The 18,822-nt window shown below is 50.8% G+C and overlaps 1 long non-coding RNA gene across 1 annotated transcript in view; it reads right to left on the bottom strand.

Moving 5' to 3' along the window:
* Nucleotides 1-18,822, bottom strand: part of LOC113459526 (uncharacterized) — a 35,183-nt gene that overhangs the window by 5,007 nt on the left and 11,354 nt on the right. The window contains exons 6-10 of the long non-coding RNA XR_012582986.1: nt 17,161-17,252; nt 13,898-14,258; nt 5,946-13,430; nt 2,161-2,257; nt 23-91 (exon numbers count right to left, since the gene is read on the bottom strand). This is a non-coding gene — a long non-coding RNA (uncharacterized LOC113459526). The remainder of the gene's footprint in view (nt 1-22; nt 92-2,160; nt 2,258-5,945; nt 13,431-13,897; nt 14,259-17,160; nt 17,253-18,822) is intronic.

The raw sequence follows: 18,822 nt of genomic DNA, 5'->3' as shown, positions 1-18,822 counted from the left end.
GTCAGTGTGTGCAGGTACTCACGGCCATTCCTGGTCTCCTGTAGCATCCACGAGCTGCTGACAGGTGAGCACCTTAAACAAACCCTGAGCTCTGCAAAATGAAAGTGAAATGAAATAAATGAGTCATGCCATTAGTCTCCTGTGAGCTGGCTTTAAAATTAGCAGGTTTTAGACATAAACATGGTAGAACGAGCCCTGGGGAAAGAAAAGTCCTCCAAAAACCACATCCTACCTTCTTTTCAACAGTGCACACTGCTCTGTATTTCATGCTACTTTAGTAAGGTAAACTAATTTGGTTTCCTGTTTCCAATGAATTTTATATGTAGAAAAACGTTTATATTATATACATTATAAATCTGATCAGAAACATGTATGTATGAACAAACACGTGGTTTTTATCAGTAGCTGTGTGCATTCATGTGTGTATGTGAAAGAATACACATAAATCCCTTATTTCAACTGGCATTTTAACTTTTATTTCACAAATCCTGGCTCCTGAAGATGCCAGGTGTGCACAGTTTAGAAGATAATTTAAAATGAGAAGCATAACATAACAGAAATGCAACCAAATTTAATGGCTGGTAGCACAAGCTAATCTGGGGCAAAACCTTGTCCTGGACTGAGCTCAGGCTTCAGCAGACTGAGAAAAACAGTAAAAATATCCCATGCTGGTGTGAGAGCCACGGCTGGAGATGGGGCAGACCCCCAGGGGCATCCCCCATCCTTTTGCCCACTGCTGCCATACATTCTCAGGCACTTTTCCTGTGTCTGTCTTTCTGTCTGTCTGTTTTTTTGCATTCCCCTATGTCCTCTTCAATCAGCCAACCCTGGGCACTTCAGTCTGCTCAGCCCAGAATACAGATATTTTGGGCATCTGCAATCTGGACGAAAGCTGCAGTCCTGCCAGGAATCCTGCACAGGCTTGAATGGAAAAAAAATAAAAATATCCCATGGAGTTGGGCAAAGGCTGCCAGGCTGCCCCGGGCCCTGTCCCGCAGGCAGGAGCAGCCCCAGCCCCTCTGCAGCCGCCAGCCGAGACACAGCCTGCAGGAGAGACAATAAATTAAATCCAAATGTTTATTCCATTGGCACTGGCCGGGTCATGTGCCTCGTGGGGCTGGAGAGTGCAGGAATATTTTCTTGTAGCTGTCGAATAAACTGCTGGAAATGGTGGCTGTGTGGAGATCCTGGAGGAGGCAGGGGCTGAGACCTGCTTGGGTGGATGGATGGATGGATGGATGGATGGATGGATGGATGGATGGACACACACACATACAGGAGTTGGTACAAATTCAGAAGCTGGGCCAAGAGCTTTGTGCACAGGCAATGGTTTTGGGGGCAGGTGTGGGGGTCTGTGTGCAAGTGAGACATTGGAGATTGTGGCCATGTGAGGACCTTGGATTTCCCCTCCCTCCTTTGCACACACACAGAATTAACTCTTGCCATCCTCACCAGCCTCAGTGAGCCCTGGATGTGCAGGGCCCTGAGCTCCAGCACAGCCCCAGCTCTGGTGGGTGTCTGCAGCGTGTCCTGGCTGTGCAGGCCACTGTGCAGAGATGCTTTACAAACCTCCACCCCATCAGCACAGCCTGCTGGCCCACAGGTCCCAGCACGGTGGTTACAACAGGCTTACTCATTTCTGCAGTGAGTAAGAGCGAAAGGGGAGCCCCACAGGGGCAGGACTGGGGCTGATAAGGAGCAGCTCCCTAATCTCCAGCCCCAGCAGCCGAGGGGCTGAGGGTGATAACTCCCAGAGCCCCTGGGTCCCAGCAGTGCAGGGTGCTGCTGTTGGTTTCAATCAACCCTGTTTAGGAAAATCCAAAGTTTAGAAACTTCATGCTCCATCCTCATGCTCTGGGTGACACCAGGAAGCCAGGAGAACAACAACGCTGGCACTCCCCTGATTCAGACCTGGGCTGGGATTTAGGCTCAGATACCTGTTTTCACCCTGTCCATGCCCATCCCTGTGGCACACACTCACATCTGCACCAGCAGCACCCACCACTGCTGCTCTGCTGGCTCTGTGTCACCTGCCCCAGCTCCAGGGACCATCCACACTGTCCCCTCACTGGCCCCATGTGCCAAATTGCACATGATAAGCTCTGCTCCACAGCACATTTTTGTCAGAGGCTAGCGAGATAAAGTCTGAAAATAGCTCACCATGACATCCATCAGGGCCTGTGCCACTGCATTTCCCACGTGCTGCCGTCCTCCCTGCCTGGCTTCAGCCGGGACCATCCCTGCAGCAAGGCTGGGTCTGAAATGGAAACAGCACATGCAGAACAGAGCTGCTCCTGTCCTGGAGCACTGTGCTCTTCAGGCAGCAGGGCACTGAGTGTGACATGGCATTGAGTGTGACATGGCACTGAGCGTGACGTGGCACTGAATGTGACATGGCACTGAGTGTGACATGGCACTGAGTGTGACATGGCACTGAGCGTGACATGGCATTGAGTGTGACATGGCAGTGAGTGTGACATGGCACTGAGACTAACATGGCACTGAGTGTGACATGGCACTGAGTGTGACATGGCAGTGAGCGTGACATGGCATTGAGCGTGACATGGCAGTGAGTGTGACATTGCACAGAGTGTAGCATGGCACTGAGTGTGACATTGCAGTGAGTGTGACATGGCATTGAATGTGACATTGCACTGAGTGTGCCATGGCACTGTGACATGGCACTGAGACTAACATGGCAGTGAGCGTGACATGGCACTGAGTGAGCCATGGCACTGCCAGCTCTGCAGGGCAGGCTCTGCCTTTTTGGGGTGCCCCTCTCGCACAGGCCCTGCTGCAGGGCCCCCGTCCCATCCTTGGCTGGCTGCAGGAGCACCGTGCCCTCTCGCAGCCTTTGGCTCTGGCCAAACCCCACTTGGCCAAATCCCCAGCACGGGAACAAAAGCAGAGCCCAGGATGGGAGCTGGGGGAGGCTGCAGCTCCCTGCACAGCTCCTCTGCCGAGCTGGGAACCAGCGGGGCATGGAAGGGAAGCATCCCCTCACTGCCTTTGTCATTCCTGGTGCTGCCCTGTGTCCTTCAGGGGGCTCTGGTGGCTCTCAGGCTGGGTGCCAAGGGCAAGAGTGGGGTGCCAGCATCTCCTCCTGGAAAGGCCACTTGCAGCTCTTTCCTTGCAGGGTGAACCTGCTTCTTTAACCCCTCTGGTGCCAGCTGGCCAGCACCCTGCCCTGGCTGTGGTTCCTGGGCTCTGCCCTCACAGTGCTGCCAAGCGAGTGGCATTCAAAGCTTTAGCCTTTCTCAGCTCTTAGGCACATGCTCCAGCTCTCCCTTATTCTGTGTTTAGTTTTGGGCAGCCAACATCACGTCATATTTAAAGGCGCAGTTTCAATTCATATCTATCTCAGTTTATTTTTTTTTAATGAAAAACAAGATTAAAAATAGTCATCAGAGAAAGCAAACACTGTAATGCCCGCACAAATTTTTCAAACTATTTCAAAAATGTTCATGAGAGCAACTACTTTTAAGTGTTGAAGAATGACAGTGGAGATTTTGCAGTGCTCTAAGGAAACAAAGCATTTTACACAAAGGGGAAATAGTCCAGGTGCTACTGTACCACAAGCCACAGCTCCTTCCACCGCACCTGGCCCACACCTGGCTGGGGGCAGGTGGCCCTGCAGAGACATGTTGGGGTTACTGGGGAGGTCATGCCAGCATCTCCTGGCCCTGCCAAGGAAAATCATTCCATTTCCTCTGCCCTGTGCCTGGGAGGGGCTCATGAGCCTCTCCAGCTCAGCGTCACCCAGCTCGGCGTCACCCAGCTCAGTGCCACCCTCAGTCTCAGCCAGTCACAGCTCAGGCTGTTGTGGCACACCAGGTGAGCCTGGGCCCACAGGGATGTCACCTGTGCCCGCAGCATCCTAGGGTGATGCCCCACCCACAACAGCTTGGACTCGACTCTGCAGGCTGGATGGGGTTTTTTGGGGGGTTGTTTAGTCCTGTTAAGGGTTTTCCCCAGCCCCATGGCCTCGCTGCCCTCCCTCAGAGACACCAGCAAAGCCCCAGGGACCCTGTGCTCTTGGGAGCAGTGATGCAGCACAGCTCAAAGCCTGATGTGTTTGGGGCAGGGCTGTGAGGAAACCCAACAGGGATTATTGGAAGTGTGATAAATACTGCATGGAAAAAGAGGGGCTCCCCCAGCAGGGCCCAGACTGTGCCAGCACCCAGTGAGGCAGAAAGGCTGCCCCTCCATTTGACCATAGGGCTGCAGAACCAGTGGAAATCTTTCTGGTGCAGATCTAGGGCTGGTCTGAAGCCCCTTTTAAAAAGCTGATTCATCCCCAGCTCTACCCAGCCCTCTGCACACCAGAGTGCAGCATCCCCCTAGGCCTTCTCAGGGGCATAAGGATGCTGAGGCCAGGGAAGAGCTCAGCTCAGCGGAAAACCACTCTGGAGAGATGCAGCCTGCCTGGAAAGCAGGGTTTTACCACAGCTGCCTGTGGGCAGAGCACAGGCAGCACCACTGCCTCACTCAGCCCGTGCTGCAGGAGCACGTGGCACATGGGCTCTCCCCATGGAAATGGCAGCCTGGCATCACTGCCCGCATGGGAAAGGCTCAGCTCTGTCCCTTTGGTGCCCCTCGACGCTATGTAAATACTGACAGGGGTTTCTTTAGCAGCATGAAATGCACATCTGCTCATGCAAAGCTGCGGGGGGTGGCTGGTCACCGGTGCAGGAAGGTCCCTGCCATGCACGGGTGCCTCCCCTGCATGGGCCGGCCTCCCACCTCGATTTTGGGCCTGAAAGGGTTTCCTGCATCCATAACAGCCATCCTTGCTCCTCTCCTTGCCCCGAGAGCTGAGCAGGCAGCGAGGAAGCTGCCACAGCTCCTCTGTGTGTGTCACCCACACAGCCCTGCAGCTCTGCTGTGCCTGGCAGGCTCCAGAGATAAGGCTGCAGGATGATCCCTTCGTGCTGTCATCACGACAACACAAAGCCTGGCTGCTTCCAATGCCGTTTTTCCCCCTAACTGTTCTATTTCCATGTGCCTGTGCTCACCCAGCTCTTGCCAGAAAGGCCAAGTGCTGATCATTGTCAGATGGTTCACACAGAGGTTTCTGGTTTGTTTTGTTTTTTCAAGCATCCAAGATGAGAAGGGGATGGAGAGAACTTTGCTCCTCTGCTTAAAATAATTCGAGCTTTCCACTGTCTACGCCAGGCTGAGGCAGATATTTGCATAACAAATGAGCTTCTCCCCTCACTTCAACCCCGGGTTACCATTGAGCTCTTGCTCCATCTCCTTCTTCATCTACAGCTCCATCAGCTCCATCTCCCATCTCAGCCCTGGATCTGAGGAGGGGAGGGCATGGGGAGGGCTGCAGAGTTTTGGCACATTTGTCAATCAGACTCTAAACAGCCTCTGGAACATTTCACCAGTAAAAACATTTGCTTGGTGACCAACAAATAATTCCAGGCGTCTTTTATCTTGCTGTAAAAATGCCACAAAGCAGCTGATTAGTGGAGGTTTCTCTCCAAGCTAAAACCTGTTGACAGCAGGACCAAACACTGGCTTTCCTGTTATCAGCAGAAATATCCTCTCTGTGCTGGGCATTCTCCAGGCAGTGATGGACAAGCACAAGGCACTGAGAGCCTGTCTGGGTGCAGAAAAACCAAGCATAGCCCTGAAAATTTCACAGAATTTTTGTTTCACCCCTGAGACACATTAACACTTTGCTAGTTCAGATGGATAAATTATGCTTTTGCTATTTAAACCAATTTCCTTGCAGACTGCTCCAGAGAACACCTGCTGCAATGGCTGAGGTCACGATTCCCAGCCCAGCAAAAGATAAAACTGCTGCCAGGGTCAATGGCCAGAGCTGCTTTGTGCAGAGCCACACCACCTCAGCCTCTCTGCCAAGAACCTGGGGAATTTTCCAGCTCCCATTCTCCTTCTGGGAGGCAGAAAGCGGAGGAGTAAAGCTTACATACCTTCATGAAGATCTGAGAGGCATCAGGAGGGTTTCCATGAGAAACTGGATTGAAGCAAATGCTATCAGAGTCCAAATGCCCCATTAATTACACCAGAATCTCATTCTGGGGAGAAGGGAAGTCCCAGCAGTCCTGCAACAGCCTTCTCACACAATGACTGAAAAAATGTTGCAGTTACTCATTTTGAAATGAGTTTTTGTAAGGGTTAGATTTTTCTTGCATGACAACACATTGTGGGTACACAATTAAAAAATGAATCCATGACCAGTCAGAAACAATCATTCCTCCCTTTTTCATTTAGAGTAAACTCTGAAATCTGCCTCTTTTTTTACATAACTGTAATTATAGAGCAAACCTCCAGAAGCCCTTGCAACATAAACATCCCCAGGTCCTTTCTGGGCAGCCCCCTGATATCAGTGAGTCACTGCAGCCCCCACAGCTGCAGGTGGAGGGCACACATCCCTCCTCCAGCCTGTTTCCCAGCATGGCAAATGCTGCTCACAGCTCCTGGAAACCAGGCAGCAAATGCTTAATGTAATGAGATTCAACCAAGCTGGGCTGTGCCTTTCCACAGCAAACCCAGAGCATCACAAAGTGAGGTGCGAGGTAAAATCCCAGAGGAATTCTCCTGAGTCATTTTTCTTGCCTCTGTGGATTTGGGACTTGTTTGGGGGGGACCCAAATGTGTACCCCTCCTCCTGTGTGCTGCGGCTCTGTTGATCCCCCCAGGAGGAGCAGAGCTCAGGGCAGCCTCTCCAGCCATCCATGGTGGTTTGGCCGTGCTGCCCTCAGCCCTGGGGACAGCTTTGGGTCCTGGCTGTCCTGCCACAGGCTCAGAGCACACACCACATGTCCCCAAGCTCCCCTGGCCGCCCTGCTGCCTGACTGGTGTTTGGGATGCTGCTCTGAGATGCTGCTCCCTCCACTCGTATCTCCTGACCGCAGACCCATCCTCCTTTACATGCAAACCCCCCAGTCTCAGCAGCACTGGCAGGAGACACCAACACACTCCTGAGCACCCGGGCAGGCAGCCTGAGCAGGGCAGGACAGGCTCAGCATGGCTCACAGTCCAACCTGCTGGGCTGCTCTGGTTTTGTTCCACTCCATCAAAGCCTCAGAGGCACCAGATGGCTCCCGGGGCTGCTCCCCTGCAGGTTTGGTTTGCAGCACAGGAGTTGTGCCTGGCACAGGAGGCAGAGCAGCTTCCCCACCCTGTTCCAGAGTGGCCTGGGGTGACAAATGGCTCTGATGGGTGTCCCCAGCCCACACCAGTGCCCAAAGCATGGGAAATGCATTCCTGCTCCTGGCTGTGCTGTGTCCCAGTGGAACGGGGAAGGGGAAGCTCTGCTGGGTTTTTGGAGAGCCCTGGTGTGGGTTGGAGGCACAGGTGGGGATGGCAGTGGGAGCCAGGGTGCTTCTCCTGGTGTCTCTGCTAAGAAGAGACCAGCCTGGAGCTGCCAGAGCTGCTGCACAGGCCCCAGAGATGGAGAGGCCAGGAGAGGTCTGTCCTCAGGCTAAAGGGGCCTCCAGCTTCCTTCCTTCCCTCCCTCCCATCCCTCCCTGCCTTCCTTCTCCAAGTGTTTTGAGCAGCTCATCCCCAAGAGCTGGCATCACCCTGGCTCAGCCAGGTGCAACCAGACCTCTCATCTCAGTGCACTGAGAACCGGGGAAACTGAGGCACATACAACCACAGCACACTGCTGCAGGCTGTTCTCATTCTGTTTGGGAGGGACAGAAGGGACCATTGTGCCCTGCACCTTTGGTTCCACCTGGTACCTGGTACCATACCCCACCTTGTGCTCCTCGCTGCCCCTCCCTGGGCTGGTGGCAGCAGGTGACAAATGCTGCAGCTCCAGTACGTGCTGCCCACAGGTACCAGGAGCTGCTCCAACGGTCTCTGGCTAAAAAGAGAACAAAAGCAGCAACAAAAGACCAACAAATAGTTGACTCTGTTCCCAGGCAAATAAAAAAGAACGGGTTTGGATCGTCACTGCTGCTGTCCCTTTGTTTACCGAATGCAGTAACAAAAACAGCCAGGAAAGAAAAAAAATATTCCCTGATAGGGACAATTTATTGTGGGTGAACAGGCTGGGGCATGCCCCAGGGAAGGAGGGCCAGGCTCCGTGTGGATCTGCTGGGGACGGGAAATAAACGTGCTCAAAAGCACTTAAAAAAACCTGAAAGGACCAGCCCTGATTGCAGCAGTTAGCAGTGATATATTCTTGGCATGGAAACAAAAAGCAAATTCATAGCAGGTTTGGAGCTGATCTTACTGGCTTACATGGGATTTTATACTTAGGTAATTCTATTGTTGGCTGGGGCTACCTGATTTATGCCTGAATAAGGTCCTGATCCTGCTAACATTTACTGATGTACTTTAGTTTTACCTTTGCCCCAAGACATCCTACCAATTTCCCTGCAGCGAGGGCAGTGCCTGTCTGCAGAGCTGGGGCCTGTGCAAGAGGAAAATCTGTGTTGTAATGCCTGAAAGGGAGAGGAAATTTCACAGTGAGTCACTAACTCCCTTCCCCAGGCTGTGGCCATGCCCCAGCCCCAGGCAGGACACCCAAGGATGCCAGTGCAAAATTCGGGAGCAGTGGGGGAACATCCTCAGCACCAACCTGCAGCTGCATCCAGCTCTGAGTCTCTGCAACACAAACCAGCAGTTTAACACCAGTTTACTCTCATGACAGCCCTCTCCCCAGGGCAGACCCTCCAAACAGGCTGCTAAACCCAGCAGAAGCCTTTTGGACTGCTTGTTTCCATTCAAGAAAATGGCATTTATTGTCAAAAACACCGCGTTTATCCTGTAAGGTAAAAGAGATGGATTCATCCATCAAACACTGTCCTTTGACAGTGACACCGCTGGGTGTGCTTCGAAGGGAGCAGGAGAATAAAATCCTGTCTGAGCTGAGGAGGATGTGCAGGAGGAGAAGCTGTGAGCTCACCCATGCAGAGAGATGTCCCCATGGCTCCCCTGCCCCTCGCAGGCTGCTGAAATCAGACAAATGCAATCAAACAGGGGCACTGAGTCCCGGAGCAGCTGCTCTGCTCCCTGCCAAGCTATTCCAGGCCCTGGGAGAATTCATTTGCTTTACAATGGGCTGCGAGGGCAGCCGGGGGTCTGAGCACCACCTGCAGCCTGCCCGAGGGTGCTGGGGAGCCTGGGGGGCCCCAGAGTGAACCCCCCTGTGCAAACCCCTGGGGACACCCAGAGCAAACCCCCCTGTGCAAACCCCTGGGGACACCCAGAGCAAAACCCCCTGTGCAAACCCCTGGGGGGCCCCAGAGTGAACCCCCCTGTGCAAACCCCTGGGGACACCTGGCTGAACCTTCCCTACAAACCCCTGGGGACACCTGGCCCAGCAGTGCCACCCCAGCCCAGCAGAGCTCAGGTGATGCTCACAGACCTCGGGGTACATCTCTGTCCCCAAAACCACACCTGGCAAAGGCTGCCAGCAGCAGTGGCAGGGCTGGGAGAGGGGCAGTGATGGGTCCAGAGCTTGCCCTCATCCCACAGTGCTGCTGTGCACCCGGGAGTGATGGGGTTTATGTCACCCAGGACACTGCCATGACCACACAGACCGTGATGGGGTTTATGTCCCCTGAGCTCCAGGACACTGCCATGACCACACAAATCGTGTCTGCTGAGGCTGCAGGACTGGAGACAGCACCCAAAGGCACTTCCAGAGCAGCTCCTCTGAAATGGGCTTTGTTTATGCTGTAGCAGCCTGGAGAAATGAATATTGCCTGCCCAGAAAGATTTAAATATACATAAAGTTAGAAGGAGGAAGTGTTAGCTAAAATCTCATGTTTCTGGAAGGCAGACGGTTCGTTAGCAGTGCTTTAATGAGGCTCTAACCTCACTGCAATGCTTTCATTAATGCTCCTTGCTTGCTGAGTGCCAAGTGCTTGGCTCCTCTCCGACAGCCCGGCTGGCCCACAAAGAGAGGGGCTGAGGGTCCTTTGATGCAGAACGTGAGCACATTGCCCCCCCAGGCAGGACAAACGACAGTTGGTGAGAGGAGACAGCCCCAAGCTCAGCAGATGGTGCCCAGGGCAGGGTGGGCAGCCAGAGCAGGGTGGGCACACAGGAGGGAACAGGAGGAGGGGGGAGATGAGGTGCCAGTGATGCCAGTGATGCCAGTGTTCCTGTTGGCTGCAGCTGGGTCAGCTGGGGGTCAGGCAACGAGCAATGCAGGACATCAAGGATGGATGTGCTGGAGATTTGGTGACAAGGGCAGATGTGGGGAGGTGCAGGGTGCAGGAGCTCAGCACTCAGCCTGCTCCCCCTGCTCAGCTGCTGCAGATATCTCGTGTGCTCTGAGCCCAAAGCTGGAGCCAGATCTCACCTGCTTTGGCCAAACCAGAGTCCTTAATCCAACAGACTTCCAAACTTCCAGACTTCCAAACTCCCCCTGCTCTACTGCTGCAGATATCTCGTGTGTTTTGAGCCCAAAGGTGCATCCAGATCTCACCTGCTTTGGTCAAATGTAAATCCTTAATCCAACAAATTTCCAAACACCCAAGGACCACTGTGACCATAAAGGGAGATCCTGTGCCTTTGAGGTGCTCCCAGCCCTGCTGTGGAGCTGCTCCAGCTGGAGGAAAACCAGGAGAGGATGGAGTCCCCCGTCCAGCCCCTCTGCCTGTGACACCCCTGTCCATGCTGCTGGCTGCAGAGGGGAGGAAGGGACAGCACCTGCTCGTGGAGCTCACCTGCTCATGGGGTGATGCCAGGCACCCTGAGCACACCTTCAGACGTGGCTGTGGAAGGACAGACGGACAAGGATCACCCCAGCAGCTGCTGGGACACCCCTCCACCCCTCCTGGGAGCCGAGGTGAGCATATGCTGTATGCTTCTCCTCCTGTTCCTGGAAACACTCTGAATAGAGGGATTAAAAACCACCCCTCACACACAGCCTGCAACAGCAGAGCCAAGGCTCTGGCTGGTATTCCAGCACAGCAGAGAACAGGTGGGCAGGCTGCTGCAGGAACGGGAACAGCTCTGCCTGCCCGGCCACCCCTGCCAGGACGGTGCCAAGAGGAATGCCAGGCTGGCCCTGGCATCACAGCACAGAGACAGGAGCAACAGGGGCTGGGCACGGTGTCCCACCATGGTCTGGTGGCTGCAGGGGCAACCAGAGAGCCCTGGCAAAGAAAAGTTCAGCATCGTGTCATAATCAGCTGAAACAGACTTTCATGCTGTTTTAGCCAAAAAAAAAAAGAAGGAAGATTATCCAGAGAAAAAAGGAGGAAGCCAGCAGGCTGCCAGGGCACAGAGTAAGCATGAAACACAGGGTGAGGCAGGAATGACCATGGAGAAAAGCTCCTGCCCTCAGTGCATTCTGCCCAAACCACCAAACTACAAATCTCTGAACTAGAAAATTCACAATGTATTTTTTTCACCCTGTAAAACTGACAGATTCAAAGCCAAACATGGAAATATCTCAGGGTGCTGATGTGCATTTTTCCTGGTAAAGTTTCTCTGAAATCTGGCCTGCTTCTTCTGAAGGGATAAAAAAACAGAGAGAAAAAAAGAAACAGGATATTTTCAAGTAAAATTAGTTAGATGCAGTCTTTTTTTAGAGTGACTGCTATAGGCAATTGGGAAACTGGTAAAATAAAAATGTTAACCCAAGTATTTTTTGCCAAAATATGGTGTGGTTGTTCGTTTTTGAAAAAAACACTTTCTAAATTTATCAGAATTCAGAATATGGCAGATTCTAGAAATGAAAGCAAAACACAGAAAATAAAATAAGGTGAAATGGAATGGCAAATGCTGTGAAATTTTAATCTGGAATTTACAGCAGCGTCTAAAGCCCACTCACACCACAGTAAATTCTTTTTCCTAGCACAATAAAATAGTCCCATAATAAATCTTTTTAGTTTCTACTGGCCCCATCCAAAGCTTCCCTGTACTGACAGTGAGACCTTGCAGGTCTCTGGGAGCCTGGGCATCACTTTGCACATGACAGCAACTGTGCCAGCCTGAAACACAACGCCCTGAATCCCTCAGCTCCTGTGGCAAAACAGCAGAAACTTGGTGTTTAAAATGGATTTCATCCATGGCATAAAGCAGATGAGTTTTGCCCTAGCGCAAAATGGGAAAACAAAGTAAAAAATGAGCACAGCTGTAAACAAGATGCACATTGGCAGCCCTCACCACCCTGGCAAGGGTAATTGCCCTCGAGTTTAATCAAGGTAGAAGGAGGGGATTAGGAAGCACCACATCCATGGCACACTTCCCTGCTTTGTCACATCACACTGAGCACTCGATAAAAGATCCCTTTGAAGAGGAGCCAAGCCCATCCTCATTGAGGACACTGATCCTGCACTGGGTGCGCTGAGCTGGGCTCCCACTTGTGCAAAGAATTTGTAAGAGGCAGAAAAAGGAGTAGGAGTGAGCAGACAGTGTTGCAGCTCAAAGAAAACTACCAAAGGCAACAATTAATTATTGGGGTTTGCCTCTATTTTTTTTTTTTTTGCTGGCAGTGGAACAAACAGACTCCTGTGTTAGTAAAATGTATCCTTCTCTAGAGATTTGGATATGTGTCAATAAAGATTCAAAAATCATTTGCCCTCTCCCCAAAATCACAAGATGAGTAAGAAAATACATAGAATAAAAAACCTAATAGTAACAAAGGGTTTTCTTTTGTGTGTTTCTTTCTGAGCTGTTGCCCTGCCAAGCTAATTTCAATAGAACCTTGGTTAAGGGAATATTAAAGAAGGGAAGGTGAGACTTTCCCATCATTCCACCAGAAGGGTTCAGTTTCCCAGGAAAGCAAGTCTGTAATGTGATGAGATCACTTCCAGCTGACGAATCTGAAGTTTGTTTTTAGAAGGCTAAAAACAACAACAAAAAAAGATAAAGTTAAAAAAACCCAGCACCCAAACGCAGATCACTTGGACATTGGGAATTTGGGCCCAGCCAGAGCGGGTACCGTGCCATCCTCCTGCTTCCCAGGGAGGGCAAAATTCCATGGTTTCCTCAGGGAATCCAGCTTGGGCAGAGGTGTGAGTGGTGATTATTCTTAAAATTAATCTTAAAAATTAAATCTTAAAAGTTAAATCTTAAAAATTAAGCCAGACCAGTGATTTCCCAGTGCTGTTTGAACTCAGCCCAGGCAGGAGCAGAGGGGCTGGGACAGCTCCACTCCAGGCTCTGCTCCTGGCTGGACAGAGGAGCTGCTGCCATCCAGGGCAGGGCAGGCACCCACTCACCGGGGCTGATGGAGCCTCCTCTTCCTCCTCCTCCTCCTCCTGCCGTGCCAGAGCCCCACCCTGGAGCACAAACAGCCTCTGCCCACCATCCCTCTCCCTTCCAGCCCATGCCCAGCTCGTCCAGGTGTTGTTTGCTCTCCCAGTTCAGACAGAACTCACCACAAAAGCTCAGTTTCGTTGCTATTGATTCTCAGCCCTAGCCTGGCCTTGTTGAGGTGACCAAGTGAGTGGCAGGTGGTTGGTTCTTCTGCTTATTTTCTGCTGGATGGGGACACCAAATATTTGCTTTATGAAATATTTGCAGCAGCTCCACGACAATTAACAGCATCAACTGAAATGCCCAAAAAGGGTGGGAGAGTGCTCCTGTGCCTTTGCTAAGATGGCACAGAAACCCCTGGGCTGTGTTGCTTTGCCATGGAGTGCACCTCACAGGCAGCACAGGTGATGGATTAACCCCTGGTTTCACTGGAAGATGCCCACAGGAGTGGATCTGGAATCCTGGTTTCTGATCCATACCAGAGCACTCTTAGGGAAAGCTTTCACTAACCCAAGGACGAATGCAGAGCAGGTAAAACACTCACCAAACCAATCCTGTGGCAGCAGAACAGTTTAGGTCTCGCATTTCAGGAACAACAGAACTGCCTGAGGGCATGTGCTAATTACAGACTGCTCCTATCATTGCAGTTTACATTGCAAGGCACCAACCAAGCCGAGCAAGAGTGACTTACCTTTGATGCTCCAGCTATGATCATGCTTGGATGTTGCATTCAAGGCAAATGTAGGGAAGGCTGAGCCAAGTCCTGCTCTGGATGAACTGCACAGACTGCCCAGCAGCTGTTATCTGTAGCAGAATCATTGAGGGATGTGTTCTCATCTGAGACCTCCAGAAGTGCTGAGTTCTGGACAAGTTCTCCCTCCCACAAATCACACTCACATCATGGCCGTATTTAAACAATAGACCAGGAATTTTGGACACAAAATTCTCCAATGCTGGGATGTCCAAAGGCCTGCATGCTCCAAGGTTCTCACAATGTCTCCAGATGCAGCAGAGGCAGAGGGAGAAGGGTTTCCTCCAGGCAGGGACTGCTGCTGCAACAGAGATTCAAAACCACAGCTCAGCATAAGCTCTGCAAAAAGGAGACACCTACACAGACCACAGGATTGCTTGGGTGCTGCATCCAGAGACCTGCTGGTGAAATGCCACTGCCTGCAGGGTGGATGGCAGAGAATGGATCCATCCAGCCTGGCAGGTCTGGGTAGAGACTGGCCAGTGGTTGAGTGGCTGCCTCTTCCCCAGCTCTCACTGTCCTTCATACCCTCTCCTACATGAGAGAGGAAATCATTTAGGAGTGGATTTTTAACTCAGTGCCATGAATCACTGATAGGATCAGGCCCACAGAGCATGCAGGCTATGACTCAGTGCTGAGCACCTTTTATTCTGCAATCTTCCTAGGCAGACAATATGCTTTTGGATTCATGCATTCTGCAATTTATTTCTTTTCCCTCTTTTTTTTTTTTTTTTTTTTTTTTTTTTTTTTTTTCTAGTAAACACTTTGCTATGTCAGAATCTGTCAAACAACTCCTTGTGCCATGTTTTCACAAGAATCCTACTTGCTGGCTGGTGCCAAGCTCCCTTTTAAACAATACTCAGTGAAGCATTGCACTGCCTGTGCTCTGCTCTCCTGCCATATTTAGACAAAAGCCAGGGAATTCCCTGCCCTACATGAGGGCTTGAATGAGTGTGCTCTTCTCCCACCTGAACTAAAAAAGCATGTGTTCACATCAGCCAGGCTTCCCCCCAGCTTTATTTTTAATTCATTCCACACTTGGATTTATTTACCTAGAAATCTGAAGGGGGGGGAAGGAAAATTTAAAGAAAACAAAACAAAACAAGTGAATGCAACCACAGACACATGCTTAGTCCCGCTGGGTCCATTCCCAAAGAAACCAAAACCAGTGGAATAAACCAAAACCCCACAATGACAAACGCGAGAAAAACATGCAAATCCCACCCCAGCGCACAGCTGGCAACAGCTGGATCAGGTGGCTTTTAGCACATTAGCCCAGGGCAAGGAAACAGCTGACACTGCTGCAGGCTGCCAAGGGGGTTCTGGCAGAGCACCTTGTGTGCACCTGGCTGATGGGGAGGAAAAAAGGGAAAAGGAAAGAGGAAAAAAAACAAAAAAGGAAAGAGGAAAAAAAAATTAAGGGAAAAGGAGAAAGGAGAGGAAAGGGAAAAATGGAAGGAAAGGGGGAAGGGAAGGGAAGGGAAGGGAAGGGAAGGGAAGGGAAGGGAAGGGAAGGGAAGGGAAGGGAAGGGAAGGGAAGGGAAGGGAAGGGAAGGGAAGGGAAGGGAAGGGAAGGGAAGGGAAGGGAAGGGAAGGGAAGGGAAGGGAAGGGAAGGGAAGGGAAGGGAAGGGAAGGGAAGGGAAGGGAAGGGAAGGGAAGGGAAGGGAAGGGAAGGGAAGGGAAGGGAAGGGAAGGGAAGGGAAGGGAAGGGAAGGGAAGGGAAGGGAAGGGAAGGGAAGGAAAGGAAAGGAAAGGAAAGGAAAGGAAAGGAAAGGAAAGGAAAGGAAAGGAAAGGAAAGGAAAGGAAAGGAAAGGAAAGGAAAGGAAAGGAAAGGAAAGGAAAGGAAAGGAAAGGAAAGGAAAGGAAAGGAAAGCCCCCCACCGTCCCGTCCTGACGCTGCACAAGTCAATGGGGCTGCAGAGCCTTTTGGAGCGCTATTGAAGCGCCGCATTCCAGAGCACTGCGCTAATCGCTCCCCCAGCCCTCCAGCCGCTCTCCACTCACTGATGTTTAAATTCTTTGCCGTACTTTTGTCCGCAGCCTTTGGGCCCCCCAGATTTTTGACATGTGGTCCTTGCGCTCGCTGCCAAGCGTGCTGGAGAGGATGTCAGCCCCACAGCACCAACACAGACGCTGTCCATGCACTCACTCTGCTGGAAAAGCTTCAGATAAAGGCCTGTCTGCCCTCCTCCCCTGCCCCATGAACACTGCAAAATATTCATTACATCTGACCCAAGAATCTGCTGAGGAGAAAATTTGAGTCCTGAAATTGAGAGTCAGAGCATTGTCAAGTACATGGCCTGAAACATGGAATGAAATACTCTGAAAACCAAGGCAGGATTTGCACTAGATTATTGTTTTCATGTCCATAAATAAAATCCATTACAGCTATCTCAAATATATCCGCAGTGCTGGCGACGATGATGGGGACATCACTGCACACAGGATGCAGACAGGCACCTTTTAACTGCTGTCACTTAAATCTGCTCAGTGTGGCTTGAGCTGACATCCTAACTGAGACATCACTCAAGCCTTGACTAGCCTGGTGCTCCTGGTGTTGTTGCTGCTGCCAGGAGCATTCTGGGGACAGGCAGAGAGGAAAGGAATGATATGGACAGAGCTGTAGAGTTATGAAATGCACCCTTAGGATCATATGTTCAAGAGCACTCAGTTCCTGTTTAGGAACTTAAATGAAGCTGGCAGGATTTCAGAAGTGCTTAGCATCTATCAGCTCCTACTGAGAACATGCTGAGCTCAAAATTGTCAGGGAAAAACAATTTGAAGATAAGAGCCAGCTTGTGGCTTACAATTAACATCATTGTATGGGTCTTCAGAGCAGCCTGGCAGGAGCAAGAATAGCTGCTTTCACAGAAGATATTGTACATGAACCCACATGTCCAAGCACAGGGACAGGTCTGGCTGCCTTCTGAAGGAGCTCTGCACCCCAAGGAGAATTTCCCACTTTGTGTCACTGATGTCTTACAGTGTTGAGTAAGTGGGAGTTTGCACCTGACCCTGCCAGGACCAACCACAACAGTGGAGTGGAAAGGACCAAAATGAGTGCTTAAAAACTCAGAACACAACCCACAGGGCTGCAAGCAGGGAAACTGTGAAAACATCTGGAGAAATGCACTAATTTGGGCCTAACTTACATTGGGTTCTGGTACATAATTAGTAGCAAAACCAAGTGCCAGTTGGTACCTTCTGTCTTTGAGCCCCAAAGTGCTCTTTGCTCTGAGATGGTGTGAAAGATGTTTTCTCCCAGTGGTGACAAACAGCTAACTCCATGGTACCTTCAACAGACAGAAAGATTTGTCAAATCTCTCCAAACACTTCCAGAAGCATCAATCCAGCAAAGAACTGAGTCAGCAGCAGTCCCACTTGCCCTGCTGGAACCGCTGATATATTTAAAAGGAAGGCTGTGAATTCAAACCCTCCCACTGCTCACAGCTTCTCCAGCCCTGAACTAGCTGAACCTTTACCAACAGCAAAAAAACCCCAAACCAAGCACAGCAGCTTGTGCCAGGCTTCAGCTCACCAGGGACATATTATAATGCTTGAAGGAGACTAAGAATTAATTCTTTCATCAAGATCCTCTTTTTCACTGTGTCCTTCATCTCACATTGAGATTCCAGCAGTTATCTTCCAGGTAGGAGCAGCTTGCTTATCCTTACTTCCCATGTATTTCAGGGGTCACAATGTCTGACTGCTCCTGGTCTGGCTATTTTGCTTGGTCTAATTCCACAGAAAAACTCCAGAGATTCCTCTGGGGGCAGCAGGAGCTGAAGGATCTCACGAATTCTTGGTTCCAAGAGGTTCTTTGACTCACCTTGGTATTGAGGTGGAGCTGTAATTTAATGTACTTCCCTAGATGAGGGTGCTACACCTCAACCAGAGCTGCCAGAGGACACTACCCCTCATGGTATTAGGACATCACAACTATTTTTTCTTTCTCTCTCTCTTTTAGCTTAGAAGAAGCTTCATGATTTCTCAGTAACAGATCAAAATCCCTCCTGTTGAAGGTGGAAGCCAAAGTACGGATTCCAGAGGAGCTCCTGCTCCTAGCCCAGCTCAAGGAGCTAGGAGAGAGATTAAACACCATGAAATCAAGCAGTGCCAGACTTTACAAGCTCTGGCCATATTGATTTATCTCCTGACATCTTGACACAACAGCAGAACAGCAGAAGAAAGCATAGCACTATTTTCCATTCTGAGTGAAACAAGTAGTCCAAAACATGCATGAATTTAATTTGTCACTCCTCAAATATAATGACTCATTATGATTCATTAGTCCCAAGTATTCTAGCTCATTTTCTACAGCTAATTAACCTTGTAAGCAACAATTCACCCAACAGAGGATCACTCTATTGCCATGGGGAGGCTGCACTCTGCTTTCTCCTGCAGGAGCACAGAAGTGCTCGCCATGCTCTGGCCAAGGGGCACTGCTGCCCTTTCTCTCCTGAATTTGCTGAACAGGGACAGCCTGAGAAAACTCATTTAGAAAAAATGGAGAATTCTCCATTCCAGTGAGCAACATATGCTCAATGCAAACACAGTCTCCTTGGGAGCAGGGAAGGGCTGGGTGGCCATTGCTGCAGCCACTGAAGGGTAACAAACATTGTCCTTTGCACTGAGCTGAGCTTGGCTGGGCAGGAGACAGGAGGGTGACAAGGAAGGTAAAGATATTAATGCTCATCTGGAGCAGTGAGAGGAATGGTGATTGCTGCAGCTCCTGGGATGATGCCCTGGCCTAGGGAAGCCATGGGCTCACACAACTGGGTGGAGCTTGGACAGGACCTTTCAGTCTTTCTCTTGGTCCCTTTTATACCCTGCTCAGATTTAAACATCCTCTCAACTTCTCAT

The sequence above is a fragment of the Zonotrichia albicollis genome, chromosome 17, assembly GCF_047830755.1.
Source record: "Zonotrichia albicollis isolate bZonAlb1 chromosome 17, bZonAlb1.hap1, whole genome shotgun sequence".
Classification (NCBI taxonomy): domain Eukaryota; kingdom Metazoa; phylum Chordata; class Aves; order Passeriformes; family Passerellidae; genus Zonotrichia; species Zonotrichia albicollis.
This window is presented reverse-complemented; position numbering and strand designations above follow the sequence as displayed.